The sequence below is a fragment of the Saimiri boliviensis genome, chromosome Y, assembly GCF_048565385.1.
Source record: "Saimiri boliviensis isolate mSaiBol1 chromosome Y, mSaiBol1.pri, whole genome shotgun sequence".
Lineage (NCBI taxonomy): Eukaryota > Metazoa > Chordata > Mammalia > Primates > Cebidae > Saimiri > Saimiri boliviensis.
In genome coordinates this window covers 12502913-12520682 of record NC_133471.1, presented here as the reverse complement: position 1 = coordinate 12520682, position 17770 = coordinate 12502913, and the positions used below count along the sequence as shown (strand labels likewise).

Sequence of the window (17770 nt, the reverse complement as noted above, 5' to 3'; positions counted from 1 at the left end):
GAAAAAAGAAGTAAGGGGATAATAATTAACGTAGGCCTGGATGCTGAGATTTTAGGGACTTTCTACTTAAAGAAATGAGAGGTGAAAACACTTGAAAAAAAGGTGTATACAAAATCATCATTTTCATGATATAAAAGACTGTAAGAAAATCACATGAAACTACAAACACAGACATTCAATATGTTCTCTTTCTTATCCAAGCAAACAGGTGGGGATGACCATTTTCCTTGTTCACAATGAGAGATTTTTGATCCCTTCAGTAAGTAATATTCATTGCATCTATATTCCACTGAGGATCCTGTTGTATAGCTTGCTGCAACGGCCTCATTCATTACAACAGGAGGAGGCTTACAATTGTCATTATTTTCTAAGAAAATAAGTTGTTTTAAAATTAACATAAGCTCATAACAATATAATATAGTAAGTAACACTATAGTGTCTCAATATTTGTATTATATAGCTTTTGACAATTGTTTTATAAATTCAGTACAAATATAAAAAACGTTATTCAGCTGAAATATTTTAAAATTTGCTAAGCAAGAGACGAGAGCAATTACGTTACCTAAAAACAACTATGCATATTTTTTCTCTGTTCTCAATTGTGAAGGAATTATGACATAGACATTTTTTTAAAAAATCTGTAGAATGAGAAACTATTCTTTAATCTAAAGATTATGGTCAATTCTAAAATTGCTCTTTGGAATTACCCACTTTTATTTTCTTCTTTCTCATTACTCTTCATCTCTGGTCTCAATCAACCCATGAAGGAAATATCAATTTTTTCCCCTTTTTCGGTATCTTTCTCTTACTCTTGTCGATTTCCTTGGCATCCTTCAGAGCTTCTGTCTTATTCAATGAATGTCCTAGATAAATATGTCTGTGGAGATCTCTGATCTGATCAAGAAATGAGAAAGAGGACAGGAATAGTAGCCCCCAGGAATGACAGTGTATCCTGGTGGTGCCCTTCAGCAAAATGAAAGATCAAGGACATGCCTCAGAAAGGGATAAGGTTAAGAATGGCCAGATGCAATGCTCCACCCTAACTTTGTAGGAGAAGTAGATAATGCCTATGGCCAGTCGCTCAGTCCACCATGCCCTTATTTACTCCTCTAATAAAGCACAACATCATTCGTGTGCTGTCTTTTAAAGCATACAGGTAATGGCATGACACAGATCAGATAATTGTGGTTAGCATTATTGTGTTCAAAAAGGTTTTGTTTTGTTTTATAGAATTTTTTTTTTTTATTATTATTTTGATACTTAAGTTATGGGGTACATGTGTAGAACATGCAGGTTTGTTACATAGTTATACACGTGCCATGGTTGTTTGCTGCAACCATCACCGCGTCACCTACATTAGGTATTTCTCCTAATGCTATCCCACCCCTAGCTCCTCACTCCCTGACAGGCCTCAGTGTGTGATATTCCCTTCCCTGTGTCCACGTGTTCTCATTGTTCAACTCACATTTATGAGTGAGAACATGCAGTGTTTGTTTTTCTGTTCTTGGGTTGGTTTGCTGAGAATGATGGTTTCCAGCTTCATCCATGTCTCTGCAAAGGACATGAACTCATCCTTTTTTTTATGGCTGCATAGTATTCCATAGTGTATATGTGCCACATTTTCTTTATCCAGTCTATCATCGATGGGCATTTGGGTTGGTTCCAAGTCTTTGCTATTGTGAACAGTGCCTCAATAAACATACATGTCTACATGTCTTTATAATAGAATGATTTATAATCATTTGGGTATATGCCCAGTAATGGGATTGCTGGGCCAAATGATATTTTTAGTTCTAGATCCTTGGGGAATCACCACACTGTCTTTCACAATGGTTGAGCTAAGTTACACTCCCACCAACAGTGTAAAAGCATTCTTTGTATTGACTTAAATTCTATAGATGGCTACACATACACACACATACACACACACACACACACACACACACACACACACATATACGTACACAAAGCAGAAGAGTAGGTGCTATAGCAATGTGTTTCTAATTTGCCTAAACAGTCTATTCCTAAAATATGCATATTAAATTAAAAGAATGGAAAATTTTACACCATAAGCTTAGCTATTGATGCTAATCGTAGCATACATACCAACACACTCAGGAGGAAGTGTCAATTTTCCACGCCTACAAGTTATCTCATTTGATCCCTGGAGAAGGTAGCCATTTTCACATGCATATGTCACTTTATCCCCATTGTAATAAATCTTAGAGTGTAAATTTGCTACACCGTTTTCAATGAAGGCTGGTTCCTCACAGGCTACCTTCTGTCCTTCTGAAAAAGCACAGTTAAAAGAGAAAAGACCATTTAGTCACACGTGCAGATTCCATTTTAGCAAAGCTTCTTCAAGGTGTTACTAACCAATGCATTTTGGAGGTTCTGTACATTTTCCATTTTCACAACGTATTTCTTCTGACCCATGGATCTCAAAATTAAGTTCACATTCTGTATGAACTATTTCTCCATGACGATAACTTGTTGAACTTGAACCTGTTTGAATTTTGGACTTCATGGGCAGAGGTGGAGGAGGACATCTGTTTCTTCTTCCTTATCAGCAAATTTAGTCATAGAATTACAAAAAAAAAATAAATAAATAATAAAGATTTAATGAAAGTTTTCATTATTTCAAGCACCATAGAAAGCATGGCAGATTGATTCTAGGAGCATTCCTTTGATCACCATCTCTTGAGGTTAACTTCCTTGTGTGATATCCCTTTTCATGAGTAGGACCTGTGACTTGCTTCTAGCCCATAAAATGCAGCAAAAGTGATGGATCAGTACCTGATTATGTATACATATTTATGTAACATGAGATTTTAATGCCCTTCTTGCCAAGAGACTCTTGCTCCTTGCTGGTTTTAAAGAAACTAGAGGCTACATCATGAGCTTCCAAAGCAGAAGGGTTGCAAGGCAAGGGGAAGTGGCCTGCCTTCAGTTAACAGCCACAAGAAACTGAGGCTCTCATTTCAGCAGCCTGCAAAGCACTGAATGCTACCAATAACCATATTGAGTTTGGAAGGAGACTGGCCCAGTCAAGACTCAGACGAGACTGCAGTCCAGCTAACATCTTGATTGCAGCTTTGTTAGCTATGGATACAGAGAGCTCATTAAGCCACACCCAGACTCCCAACCTACAAAGAATGGGAAATAACATCTTTGTGTTGTTTTAAGATTCTGAGTTTGGGGTGACATTGTTATGCACCAACAGAATATTAAAATTGCAGGCCTTTTAAATTCATTGCCTCCTTTAGTCCTAAAATAACTTTATTAAGTAGGAACTATTATTTTTCCCATGTTATAGACAAACTAAAACTCATGAAGTAAATAAATTAATAACATGCAGCAGATCTGTTCTTGAACCCATGTCTATCTAAATTAAAATCTCCTGCTCTAAAATATTGACTACACTACGTCCTTATTGCTGCTGTGATGAATTACAGTTTAGTGGCTTAAAATAGCACAGATCTATTCTCTTACAGTCCTGGAGGCCAGAATTTGAGATTCAGTTTTGCTGGACTAAAATCGAGGTGTCAAGAGAGCTGCATTCCTCCTGGAGGCTTTGGAAGAGAATCGGCTACTTTTCCTTTTCTAGTTTCTTGAAATTACCTGTATTACTGGGCTCAGAACCCCTTCCTCAAAACATTGCAACCTGTGGCTTCCATTGTCACATCTCCTGCTTCCTCTTCTGTAGTCAATCTCCCTCTGCCTCCCTTCTGTAAGAGCATTTGTGATTCTATTTAGAGTCTGAAAAAAAAAATTCCAAATAATATTCCTCCCTTAAGATTGTTAACTTCAAAGTGTCTTTTACCATGTGAAGTAACATTTAGTGGTTCCTAGTGTTATAATGTGGTTATATTTCGGGAGGAGTAGGAGAGATATAACTCAGCCCACAACACTACCTGTTGTATGCCTAATCATTGCTTACCAGAGAAAATAGGCAAGTTGTCATGCTGGCTAAATTGGAAGAGAGGGATATAAAATGCCTTAAGGATATCTGCCATTTACTATTGAAATAGCAACTTGGGAGACCGAGGTCTGCAGATCACCTGAGGTCAGGAGTTCGAGAACAATCTGAACATGGCAAAACCCTGTTTCTACTAAAAGTACACAAAAAAAGTCAGCCAGGTATGGTGGTGGGTGGAGATTGCAGTGAGCTAAGATCGTGCTACTGCACTCTAGCTTGGACGACACAGGGAGACTCCCACTCAAAAAGAAAAAAGGAAAGAAATAATAGGCTTTTAAATTTTTGCTTAAAAAGAATCTCTACTACTATATTAAGGATGTTGAGCACAAATGAAAAACTACAAACTCTTTAAGGTTACTACTGTTCAGTCCCTTTAGGGAATTAGGATAGTTCCCGGCAATCCCATTGCAAACCCTGGTCAGAGCCTTCATTCATTTTTCTAGCACCTGTTTCAAAATGTTCACCATTTTCTTCCAAGTTCTACCTTCATATTTTTCACCTGCCTGTCAATAGACATTATATCGCATATATAAAAAAGTAAAAAAGGACTATAAAACCCTTGTCTCACCCTATCATTCCAATCCTCAAACTCCTATTTGTCTCTTAAGACCGAATCTAAATATTATCCATCACCTCTGTGAATGTTATTCCACAGCATACCAATCAGAATCTCTAATGTTTATTCTGTCACTTTGTACCTGAGTTGATTGTACCATTTGTCACATTATAGCATTTTTTTTTTTCTTCATATCTGTATATTCTGCTAGTTAGGACCCTCCTATCCAGGTGTGTTTAAATAACTATGGATGTCTTCTGCATTACCTGTTAGACACATTTAGTAATAGAAATGTGACCATAGATATGACATTTTGGGGTAGCTTTTACTAGATGCCTCTTTTCCATTTTCACTTCTGGGGATTCTTCTTCTTCTTTTTTTTTTTTTTTTTTTTTTTTTTTTTTGTTCTGCTTTCTATCTCACTATTTGGAGACTAACTTTTACATCTGGAAGTATATGGCAAATTAAGAGAAAGTGTCCTTGCAAAACTGTCAGATTTGACTAATTACTCGAACAATTCCCAGTAAGAAAAGTTATTTGTTATAATAAGGGCTTTAAAATGTATAATAGAGATTTTAAAATAATACATTTAAAAGATATACTTCTTTACAAAGTAATACAAAACAGAGATTTATTCAGATGGAATACATTACAGATTGCTGAAAATAGCACTAATTTAAAAGACAATGCTTATTTTAAAAAATAGGACCCAGGAAAAAAATTAGGTGTCAGACATTTTACCTTCACATGCAGGAGATTCTGGGTACCAACCAAAGCTATAGCATTGAATTAATTCTGATCCACTGAGATAATAATGTTCATCACAGAAAAACTGAACGACATCTCCTTCTTCATAGGTTTGCTTTACAGGATGAAAATGACCATTTTCAATTAATCTTAAAGAAGACCCTTTGATACTACAAATGAAAGAATGAATAAAATACAGACACTTGTTATTTTTTCTGCTATAACCAAATTCCCTTTCTATTTATATGATAGGTCTAGAATAGAAATTAAATTTGCCAGAAAAGCTTATGAATTCAGTTTATGTATTTGTTAAATAGCATTACTCTTATTTTAATGTAATCTTGTGAGTTAAAATGAATTTTTTCTACTTGAGAACTTTAAACTATCAAAGACTGCTATCAACATAATTAAAAATAAAGGCAAAAAGTATGGAAAATGAAACATATTTAGTGTGACAACTTAAATACACTTTTCTAGGAGAGAAAGTTTTCAAGGTGAAAATAGATTTTATTCTAAATGAGAACCTACTGGTACATTTCGGTGTGACAGGCCATCCGTATGTGTGACATTCTACCTCCTCGGTCTTGTTTCCTCCAGCTGTGTAGTAACCAGTGGCACATTCGTATTGTACTTTGTCCTTCACTTTGAATGTTTTCTGTGTTGTGGAATAATTTCCGTTATATAACTCAGGAGCCAAACATGTTTCTAAAATTACAAAAGTAATTTATTTTATAAACCTTTTTAATAACCTAGAATATTTAAAAATCTTAAAATGTATTTTTATGAATCTTAAGAATATATTGTAAAATCAACTCTTAGCAAAATTGAAAAAGAGGCCCAGGTTTTCTTTGCCTCTCTATTCTCTTTTTTCATACACCTATTGACCTGACCATACCAGGTTGCTGTTCTTAAAATTCTGGTCTACAAGTGCTTAACCAAAGGCCAAAATTCAACTGACAGCTTGTGTAGTAGCAATCGTTAAAGTATGTGCTGTCTATGCATTTGTACAATTTAAACAACATACTAACAGAGTATACATATATTTAAGTTATTGAATTATCTTTAAGTATATCTGACAGTGGTTCACAACATAAAATAATGTACATGATTTTAAATTCTTCTGTAATGAAGGACATAGTGACATAGAAAGAAAGAAAAAAAAATTCTTTTACTCAGATGTGGTGCTTCACGGCTGTAATCCCAGCACTTTGGGAGGTCGAGGCGGGCAACAATATCAGGAGTTCAAGATCAGCCTGGACAATATGGTGAAACCCCATCTCTACTAAAAAATACAAATAATTAGCCAGGTGCGGTGGTGCGCACCTGTAGTCCCAGCTATTCAGGGGGCTGAGGCAGGAGAATCGTTTGAACGCAGGAGGTGGAGGTTGCAGTGAGCGAGATTGCACCACTGCAGTCCATCCTGGGCAACAGAGCAAGACTCCATCTCAAAGAAAGAAAAGAAAAGAAAAAGCTTCTTTCATTTTATTCCATTCCAATTCCTTTTATTGGTGCAAAGTAGGAATTATTGGTGTAGGTGTGTTGTAGGGATTGAGAACATTTGGATTAAGGAATCACTTCGCACTTGAGAAAAGTGACGTAATATCAACTTCCTGCATTGCAGACATAATGAAAAATAAATTCTATTAAATAAAAAATGCCTCTTTAGTTTTAGGAAATGCATATTATACCATGTTTTTTTCCTACACGTTGGTTGAGAAGACCATCCATCAGAGAGACATTGAACTGCTTCTTCATCCTTTCCTCCACTGGTTTTGTATCCTGAAGCACAATGGTAATGCATGCTCTCTTGAATTGTGTATAATAACCTTACATCAGAGATGTAACCATTACTCAACTCAGGCTTAATGCATTTTTCTATGGGAAAATATTTATTTGTTTAACTTAATAATGAAACTGAGCTTGTGTTTTACTAACTTCTAAAATTAAGCCAAAAGCGTAATGTTAATATTAGTAATTTCATTTTGGAAATATCTGCGTATTTTTTTGAAAATGGATTCAATCTAATACTGACTTTCTTTGTATTTACTATTTTTAGTTCTTATAGTAATTTATATCCCCACCACATCTGCTTCTAGGCAGGTTTGCTAAATGTATCAACTGCGATAACCATATTTGATGCCCTCTTTTACATGAAACTAACTCAATCAAAGCCCCCTACTCTGGGTCACCTTCCCTAGTGGAAGATAATTGATAGTTTGACGATAGTGTAGCCTGACATAAAGTAATAAAATGAGTCAATTAGATTACCTTCTCACAAATTTGAACTCAAACTTTCATTCAAAATTGAAAAACACAGCTTTCAATGGATATCATGAGAGAAGTTGGTATACAAAGAAGAGATCAGTCTTACAAATGATAAAGCATTGGAGTAGCAATATTGCCTTCCAGAGACCAGTGTTTCAAGCATTTTTCTGGCATCCTGTGCTTAATTATCAAAATAAGTTTCTCATTACTTAAAGTAAATTACATCTTTTCCCCTTGTAATGTGATAAATAACAATTTCAGTTATTACCCTATTCCCTTCAGCAGAGTATTATTAAAAACAGATAAAGAAAATAACATTTTAACATAACAGCATTATTTACCAGAATTCAAATTATGCTTTCAATTTGTAGAAAGACGGTTTACTAGTTATTTTGTTATTTTCTCTACTAAAATGTTTAATCACTTTCCATTTTCATTGGACCCGTAGTTTTGTAAACAAATTTCTTTGAGTATTGTAACATTGAGTTGACACATTCAGCTGACTTACTAAAGCACCTTGGTTCTGAGGCCAGCCTTCTGCTGTACATGTGGTTTGCCCTTCTTGTCTCCCACTTTTGGTGGTCTAACCAGCCAAGCAGAAAAATGACAATTTTGTTGTTATGTTCATTGGAAAGTAAAAGCTTTTAAAAGTGGAGTAATATTGGGCAATTCTTCCATTTTCCACATGAGGAAAACCACAGGGTTTCTCTGAAATGAGCAAATGTCAAGCTGAAAATGGAAAAAAAAATCTCTAAAAACACAAAATTTATAATCAGATGACAAGACAAACTAATTTAAAGTATTTAGAGCAACTTCAACTGGTACTTATATTTATTAAATGTTTAAGGTACTTTTGTGACAATTCAAGCAGTCCTTTTACCATAATTGCAAGTTACTTTAAAAATCCACCAGTCATGATAAAACTTAGCAGACCACTTCTTCAGGCAAGCTCTGCTAACTTTGTGGAACAGTATTTTCTTTTTCTTATTAGACACAGAGTTTTCCTTGTTATGCAAGCTTTAGTGCAGTGCTGAAATAATAGCTCATGGCCACTGGGAGCCTCTAGGCTTAACCAATCCTCCTGTCCTGTAGCTAGGACTGCAGGCGCATGCCACCACACTTGGCTAAAGTATGCTTTATCTTTTGTAGACATGGGGAAGTGGGTCTCGCTATGTTGCTCAGGCTGGTCTTGAACTCCTGGACTCAAAGGATCCTTTTGCCGTGGCCTTCCAAAGCACTGGAATTACAAGAGATAAGCCACTGCACTGCACCTGCACTTCCTACTAGATGTGTATTGAAAGTCACATATGTAATTTAAAAAATGTCTAATGGTCACATTCATAAAAATATAAAGGATGAGCTGAAGTTAATTTTTATAATATATTTTAATTGACCCAATATATTGAAAATATGTTACATTCTCCTTTTTGGTTACTAACTCTTTAACATTCCCTATGTATTTATAGTTAAGGTACATATGATCTTGGGCCAGTGACATTTTAAGTAGTGTCTCTAATAGCTGTATGTGGCTAATGCCCATTGTAATTAGACAGCACAAGCCAGGAATAAAGTTTCTCCTTAACATATGCAAACTCATTAAAAATTTTCAAATAATTAGCATTTTCAAAAAATAAAAACAAACTGACCACAAATTTAAATGAATAGAATACTTTAGCAAGAGCTTTGCAAAACAGGATTTTTTTTTTAGATGTAGTTTCACTCTTGTTACCCAGGCTGGCGTGCAATGGCGTGATCTCGGCTCACCACAACCCCCTCCTCCTGGGTTCAGGCAATTCTCCTGCCTCAGCCTCCTGAGTAGCTGGGATTACAGGCTTGAGCCACCGTGCCCGACCAAAGCAGGATATTTAAATGGTCAGAGACCTAGTACCTAGCGATATTAGTCATGAGAGAAATGCAAATTTAAATCAACATGAGATAGTACTGCATATCCAATAGAATAGCTGAAATGAAAAAGACAGGCTATCTCAATGACTGGTGAAGAACTGAAGAAACTAGAACTCTCATATTTATACAATTGTAAGTACAAATTAGATCAAACTCTATGAGAGAACACTTTTGCAATATTTATTAGCGTAAAACATGGACAAACCATATTCCTAATTTAAAAAGTATATATTTGTATACCAAAAGACATGTAAAAGAATGTTTGTAACAGCACTATTCATATAGTCCAACCTGGAAACAATCTAAATGTCCAGAAATAGGAAAAGATAAACACACTTTACACGATGTATACAATGGAATATTATACAACAGAAATGAGTGAATGGCGATTCTCATAAACATAATATTGAGTGAAAGATGCCAGTTACCTATGACTTATGTATAAATTTGCATAAGTTTTTAAAAGAAGAGAAACTATTCCCTCATAAAAGAAGTCCAATTGGTTATCTTTGGGGTTTAGTGCCCTACAGGCATCAGTTATGTTTCTAGGGTGCTGTCGGTGTTCTATACCTTAATCTGCATGGTGTAAAATTATATAAAAAATTATAGAAGTGTATCCTAGAATTTTTTTGCATTTTACTGGATATATTATACTCTAAATCAAGCACATATTTTAAAAAATATGTCTTTGTGTTGAAGATCTTAAAATCATAAAAACACTTAAAGAAATGCTTGAACAACCCTAGGAGCTGTGTTGAGAAGAAACATGGGCAGTCATGGATAAAAGAAGGGCTGGATCTAGTGTGATTACTGTGGCTTCAGTGCCTAAGTTGGTCACTGCATACTAATGCTACCGTGAGACATAGAATAAAAGTAATGCTAGCCTAGTTTTGAAGGAAATGCATGTGGAATGATGAGTAACCAAACTTCCAGCATCTGATGGAGCAGACAGAAAAACACGGGCAGGAAAGTTCCCATTTTCTGAGAATTCTCACCATTTTTCACACTCAAGAACCCAAGGAATTTACAATAAAAAGGCTCTTCCAAAATAGCAATGCAATGGTGAATACACAAGGACTTTCTCTGACGGGCACAGTTGCTTGTCAGGGAGGGGCAGCAAAGTATTCTTTGCACAACAATCCTAGGCTGTGGCTTTAAACACTCTGTCCTGGGATATCTCTCTCCACCACCAGTCTAGGCACATTAATTGTTAAGGAGGCTTGAATGCCTTGGAGAATATGAATTCCTGAGGAAAAAAACATTATTGAGAAATGTGAGGAATATAGTAATTATAAACCAGGAAATCACTGAGGTCTGATCATCTAAAAAGGTATATGAAGAGATGTACACATTAGCAATCAGAGAATGGTAAATTAATAAAAATTGGATTTCACATTACAAATAATAGCATGGCAACCAGTACAAAGACGGACAACATGAGGTGATGGTGAGGATGATGAGAAGCAGCAATTGATACCGTCTCTCAGAGATGATATAATTTGAAACTGCCATTCTGCCTAAGTAATCTGTCACGACTCACAGAAATCAAGTACAAGAATAGACTCAGTCATTTCACCTGTGAGTGAATACAGACTGACCATATTCTCACAGAAAGATAAGTTGGTTATATTATAATATTCATTTCAGAGCTATTTGTGGTTGAGAGAACTAGAGTAACATGTCAAAACATTATAGTAGGTCCAGGGGAAATGGACTTCAAGGCTAGGAATGAGGGGATAAAATGTGTAAGTAAAGCAAGAGCGTGAGCTTTCATAAGTTAATAATAATTGCATACCAGGAAATGAGAAATACAATTAACTGAATTCTTGCCCCTGAAGTTCACAATGAGAGTTGAGAGAAGCAGGCAAAAATAAGATTAGTGTCTCAGTCTTTAAGCAGTTTACTTATTTTGTTATGTAAAACAGCACTATAACGTTATAGTAATCAGAAAATTCAGTAGAGTATTTCAATGTCTTTATGTTATAGGTAACAGGCAATTATATCTGCTAATATTTCCCTATTTAGACAGAAAAATAAAATCAAAATAAATTCATGCAAAAATCATCCCATTATAGAATTAAGGGTATCAAATAAAATTAATTCTGTGTCTTTCACTTTTATAATTTTAATCTTAGATGTTTTGGCAGAAAATTTACAGTAAATTATTCAATTAAAATACAATTAAAACTTATATATTTAATTTCAACAAATGCCCTAAGATGTTTATTTTAGAAAAGCCTTATTGCTGTAGTTTCCTTCTTTGTATGTTCACTCTTGCTAATGCAAATAGCGTCTCTGGATTCTTCATCCTACGATCTGATAATATTGATAATCGCTCCTAAACAACATACCCGTGTACACTGCCTCCTTCATACTTTCACACTAAGCATACACACTGGACAATATGACTATAAAGCGTTCTAATAGGGAGTCCATAGGTATTGGTTTGTTTGGAAAGTCTTGATTTATACGTGTTCAAACAATTATCAATAGGACCCTGTGGGCAGCAATGGCCACCATTTTGTGATCTGCTCAGCCATGTTGTGGTTTGCATACGTTTCAGTTTAATGTTTCCTGTTGACGAGTTTCAGTCTTTGTTTCCCCGCTGATAAGTTTCAGTAATGCTTCAGTTTCCCCACTGGTAAGTTTCAGTAATGTTTCAGTTTCTGTTTCCTGCTGATAAGTTTCAGTTTCCTGAAACTTACGTAGGCCGGAATTTCCCAACCGCAAGCTACCCTTGCCCCGCCTCTCTGCCTGGGACTATTTAAGCTGTGAGCTTAGCAACAATAAACGAGACTTGATCAGACTCCTGTCTTGTCTCCATTCTTCGCATCTCCTGTTCCCATCCATCCCCACTCCCTTCGAGCTCCTGTTGTTGTCCTGCAGGTCGGGACAGTCTGGCGCCCAACGTGGGGCTCAAAGTAAGAGGGACACCTTGAGGGACGTCGTCGAAGCCGGCCAGATTGAAGGTAGAAATCCAGGGGAGTCACCGCGGGAACCTGCTGCGGCCTTGCTCTCTGGTAAGTGAAGGACGATATTATGGGTCAGGAAATTAGTCAGCATGAGTTGTTTGTTGAAGGACTCGGCAAAGTATTAAAGGCGTGAGGAGTAAAGGTGAAAGTAAACAGGTTAATCAAATATTTTGATTATATTAAGGATGTTTGCCCCTGGTTCCCTCAAGAAGGAACCATAGATCAAAGATGTTGGAAAAGAGTAGGGGATGTCCTAAAAGATTATCATGATGCTTTCGGGCCTCAAAAGGTCCCTGTAACTGCTTTCTCATACTGGAATCTGATAAATGAGATCATTTTCCAAAAACATGATGATCCAGTCATTGCTAATGTCATAATCCAAGAGGAAACTTGCCTGAGGGACTCATGCAAAAATTTGTCCGATAAAAGCCCCCCCCTTTAAAGAAAATGATTCGTTAGTTTTGGAAAAACCAGAACCCAAAGAGGGCAAGGAGAAAAAGTCAGGGGAATTGCTTTTTTTTTTTTTTTTTTTTTTTTTTTTTTTTTTTTTTTTTTTTTTTCCCTTACATGCCAAGTGATGTTCAGGTTTTGAATGTCTTTGTATCAGTTTTTTCCTTCGTAAATGGCATTAACATTGTTACTTGAGGTCTTGCTTAATCACTTTTGTTGTCCTGAGGACTTGAATTTACAGTGCATCAGATTTGTTGCTAATTTTGTCTGTAGATAGTCTAGCTTCAGCTGTTTATGGTGATGCTACATTTTCGTTTATAAATATGTCTGTGGTATAAAAAAAAATGAGTATAACCAAGTTTGGCTGGAATTAATATCCCTGGGCACCCTGGAACAGGGTGATGTATATTTGTGTACAACTCGGCCTCCCTTCCCCTGTAGGCATACCTCTGGGATCCTACAAAGTTATTGTAGACTTAAAAGACTGTTTCTTTACTATCCCTCTCCATCCAGAGGATTGTAAGTGTTTCACTTTCAGCCTTCCCACAATTAACTTTAAAGAGCCTATGAAGAGATGTCAATGGAAGGTTTTGCCTCAGGGCATGGCCAACAGTTCCACCTTATGTCAGTCGTATGTGGCCATCGCCATTGCTGAAGTTAGAAAAGGTTGGAAGGATGTATACGTAATCCATTATATGGATGATATACTTTTAGCAGCAGGAAAAGAGGAGGTGGTCTTGTCTTGTTTCAAAAGTCTACAAACTGCCCTTACTGCTAGTGGATTAGTCATCGCCCCAGAGAAGGTGCAACTTACTGATCCCTATACCTACCTAGGATTCCAGTTAAGTGGAACTCGCCTATCGACTCAAAAGACTGTTTAAAAACCCTCAATGATTTTCAAAAATTATTGGGTGACATAAACTGGCTGTTACCTTATCTAAAATTATGCAAAGCTGATCTCAAGCCCCTATATGATACATGGGTAGGGGATCCCAGTCCTACTTCTTTAAGACGACTTACCCCTGAAGCAAAATCCGCTATCAATTTAGTTAATCAAGCGATCAATAACCAAACCATCACCTTTTTCGATATTGACAAATCACTCGAATTTATTATATGTCATACCTCATTATCTCCCACAACTGTTTTCTGGCAAACTGCTCCACTTATGTGGATCCATCTACCTAATATGCCCACTAAAGTCATTGAACCTTATGGTAGCCAGTCTAATTACCAAAGGAAGAACCCTAGGCAAGGAATATTTCGGACAGGAACCTAACAACATTGTCCAACCTTATACCAAACAGCAGATCCATTGGCTCATGCAGAATACTGAAGCATGGCCCATTGCACTTGCCTCATATACTGGCAACCTGGATAATCATTATCCTCCCAATACGCTTCTAGATTTTGCCAACAGACATGATTTCATTTTTCCTAAAAATACCAGACTTCATCCCCTTCCAAATGGAATTACATTTTCACTGACGGGTCATCCACAGGGCTTGCAGCCTTTGTTACCCCAAACCAAACTATCAGCTTTCAATCCCAATCTTCGTCTGCCCAATTAGCAGAGCTACATGCAGTTATAGCTGCATTTTCCATGTTTCCCAATCATCCTCTCAATGTTTATACAGACAGTGCATACATTGCTACCTCTGTCCCAAAGTTAGAAACAGTCCCATTCATAAAACACACCTCGACCGCTGCAAAACTGTTTTCTCAACTACAAAGACTATTAATTTCCAGAACACAACCTTTCTACATTGGACATTTACGTGCTCATTCAGGCTTACCCAGTCCATTAGCCTCTGAAAATGCCAAGGCAGACCTAGCCACCCGTGTTCTGTTAGTTCAACTCCCTAACACCCCTGTAGCTCAAGCACAACATTCGCAGAACTTGCATCATCTTAATGCTCAATCCTTAAGACTACTCCATCACATAACTAGAGAACAAGCCCGACAAATAGTAAAGTCCTGCACACAATGTGCCCCTCACTTACCGGTCCCACATCTTGGAGTTAACCCTCCAGGCCTCCTACCTCACGCCCTTTGGCAAATGGATGTCACCCACATCCCAGAATTTGGAAATCTTAAATATGTTCATGTCTGCATTGATACTTGTAGTGGATATATCTTTGCCACTTTGCAAACTGGAGAAGCCACAAAACATGCTATTGCTCATCTTTTAACTGCCTTTGCATCCCTGGGGTGTCCACGTGAAATCAAAACTGACAACGGGCCTGATTATGTCAGTACAGCCTTCACTCAATTCTGTACTCACCTAAACATTCAACATGTTACAGGCATCCCGTACAACCCCCAGGGACAAGGCATAGCAGAAAGAGCTCATCTCACCATAAAAACCGCTCTAAATAAAATAAAAAAGGGGGAATGGTACCCCCATAAGGGATCACCAAAAAACCTTTTATCACACTCCTTATTTATTTTAAATTTTTTAACACTGGATCAAGAAGGACACTCTGCTGCCGATCGACACTGGCATTTTGAATCCAAAAGCCATTATGCATTGGTAATGTGGAAAGAGCCCATGACGGGCGCATGGCATGGCCCGGACCCGGTCCTGATTTGGGGTCGAGGATCGGTGTGCATTTATGCCAAGGAAGCCGATTCGGCCAGGTGGCTTCCCAAGAGACTTGTAAAGCAAGTAGATACCAAAGAATCCGAAAAACCAACTCCACCCAGGGACGACACCGAGCCCTGAGGGTCTTCTATCTTTTTCCTTTTTAGGAGTCAACAAAATGATGTTATTCATCCAGCAAACTCATGAGCTTCTTAAGATCACAAATTGAGGCCATAAAGATGCAGCCCATTCAGGTCCATTACCAGGGGCTGGAAATGGCAGACCTAGAGATGGAGCTTGATTCATAAAACACAAAGGTTGTACCTCTCCTCTCAGGTCACCCAGTGAGCTGAACCGGCTAGCCAATGACGGGCAACTGAGGAGCATGAGTAAGGACACTCCGCCTAAGATAGGGAGGAAAACGTTTCTCCCCTCCCCGCGATGGATAAGGAGTTAATGTTCTCTCATGTGGGGTCCTCTGACCTAAGACAGGCACGGTTCCCGTGGGCATAACTACCCCTCAGCCTAATTTCTAAATAAAATAAAAAAGGGGGACCTGTGGGCAGCAACAGCCGCCATTTTGTGATCTGCTCAGCCATGTTGTGGTTTGCATAAGTTTCAGTTTAATGTTTCCTGTTGACAAGTTTCAGTCTTTGTTTCCCCTCTGATAAGTTTCAGTCATGTTTCAGTTTCCCCACTGATAAGTTTCAGTAATGTTTCAGTTTCTGTTTCTCCACTGATAAGTTTCAGTAAAGTTTCGGTTTCTGTTTCCTGCTGATAAGTTTCAGTTTCCTGAAACTTACGTAGGCCAGAATTTCCCAACCGCAAGCTACCCTTGCCCCGCCTCTCTGCCTGCGCCTATTTAAGCTGTGAGCTTAGCAACAATACATGAGACTTGGTCAGACTCCTGTCTTGTCTCCATTCTTCGCGTCTCCTGTTCCCATCCATCCCCACTCTCTCCCTTCGAGCTCCTGTTGTTGTCCTGCAGGTCGGGACCGGACCCCTCTTTTACTCTCAACAGTGTCCCTGTTTGTACAAGCAATTATATGGTCGTCCTACTAATCAATACTTAATGTCTTCAAACAATGAATAATTCATTGGGATAAAAATCAAAGTCTCAAAAGTAGAAAATCTTGCTCATTATTTATGGCTATTTCTTTTTCAATTTTCCCACATTATGAACATAATTAAAATAGTCCAAGTTTTGTCAGTATTAGGAATTCTAGCATAGATTTAGAATTAATGTTAACATGTGACTTTGAAATGGACGTACTGTAGCTTGAAAACATTTTACAAGTATTTAGATCCTGATCTCCTGTCCCCAAACCTAGAGATATAAGCATTTTTGTTTTATTTTGTTTTTCTGGCTTATGCTACTGTATTTATTAGTAATTTTGCTCACAGGAAAAGGTTTAAATATTATTAAAAGTTATATTTATAAAAGGTATGCTATACAATTGATATATTAAAATGAAAGTATAGTAAGACTTTGGTTGTATAAATATTAGATTCTCCATTTATATGTTTTAGAGAATAAAGAATATTGAGGGTTAATTTTACCTTCTGCATAGAGTTCTCCTGAGATTATTAGTATGATGAGAAAAGTTTTTCAATCTCATCCTCAGTGGTGTGCTTCACAAATATTTTAACAATTCTAGCCACTAGGAATTTGTCATTAAGTATAAAATACTTCTCATGAGGAAAAAGTTAATAATTTACATCTGCCTAAGTCCTTTTGTAGCAAGTCTTATATTTCACTTAAAATATTTTCAAATAATTTTAAAATAACACAATGATAGTAATTGGCATTACTTATCTTGCCAGAGTCCAATAATACCATTATAATTGATTTGCTCATCAATAGCAGCAGAATAAATAATTAACACAGGCTGCATAAAAAACTAGGTAAATATTCAACCTAAGTTCCCAGTTGTAAATTCATAGATTAAAGTTCACTTGTGGCCATGGATCTTTACCAATATTGATCAAGTAAAATGATGAACTTAGGAACATGAGCTAATGGATACCTGATGTTGAAATACGTGGTGGTCTAGATTGCACTTCTTAAAGAGATTTATATTCATAGTTGTCTCAAGCAATGACAGAAAAGTATTATTGAAAATAGCATCATATTATTTAAAATTCCTAAAATAGTAATATTTGACATTTAGAGAGTTTGTACTTTGTGCCAGATGGTGAGATAAGCACTGTAATATATCAACATTCATTTTTGAGAAATATTTAGAATGTCCACAAAATGGCAGGATATGTAACAGTATTGAGGTAGTTAGCAGTAAAAGAAAATAAATAAA

The 17770-nt window shown here is 36.9% G+C and overlaps 1 pseudogene; it reads right to left on the bottom strand.

Annotated features, from left to right (window-relative positions):
• The window catches only part of LOC141583071 (coagulation factor XIII B chain-like), a 36403-nt pseudogene extending 19326 nt beyond the window's left edge, over positions 1-17077 (bottom strand).
• Positions 17078-17770: the final 693 nt, after the last annotated feature.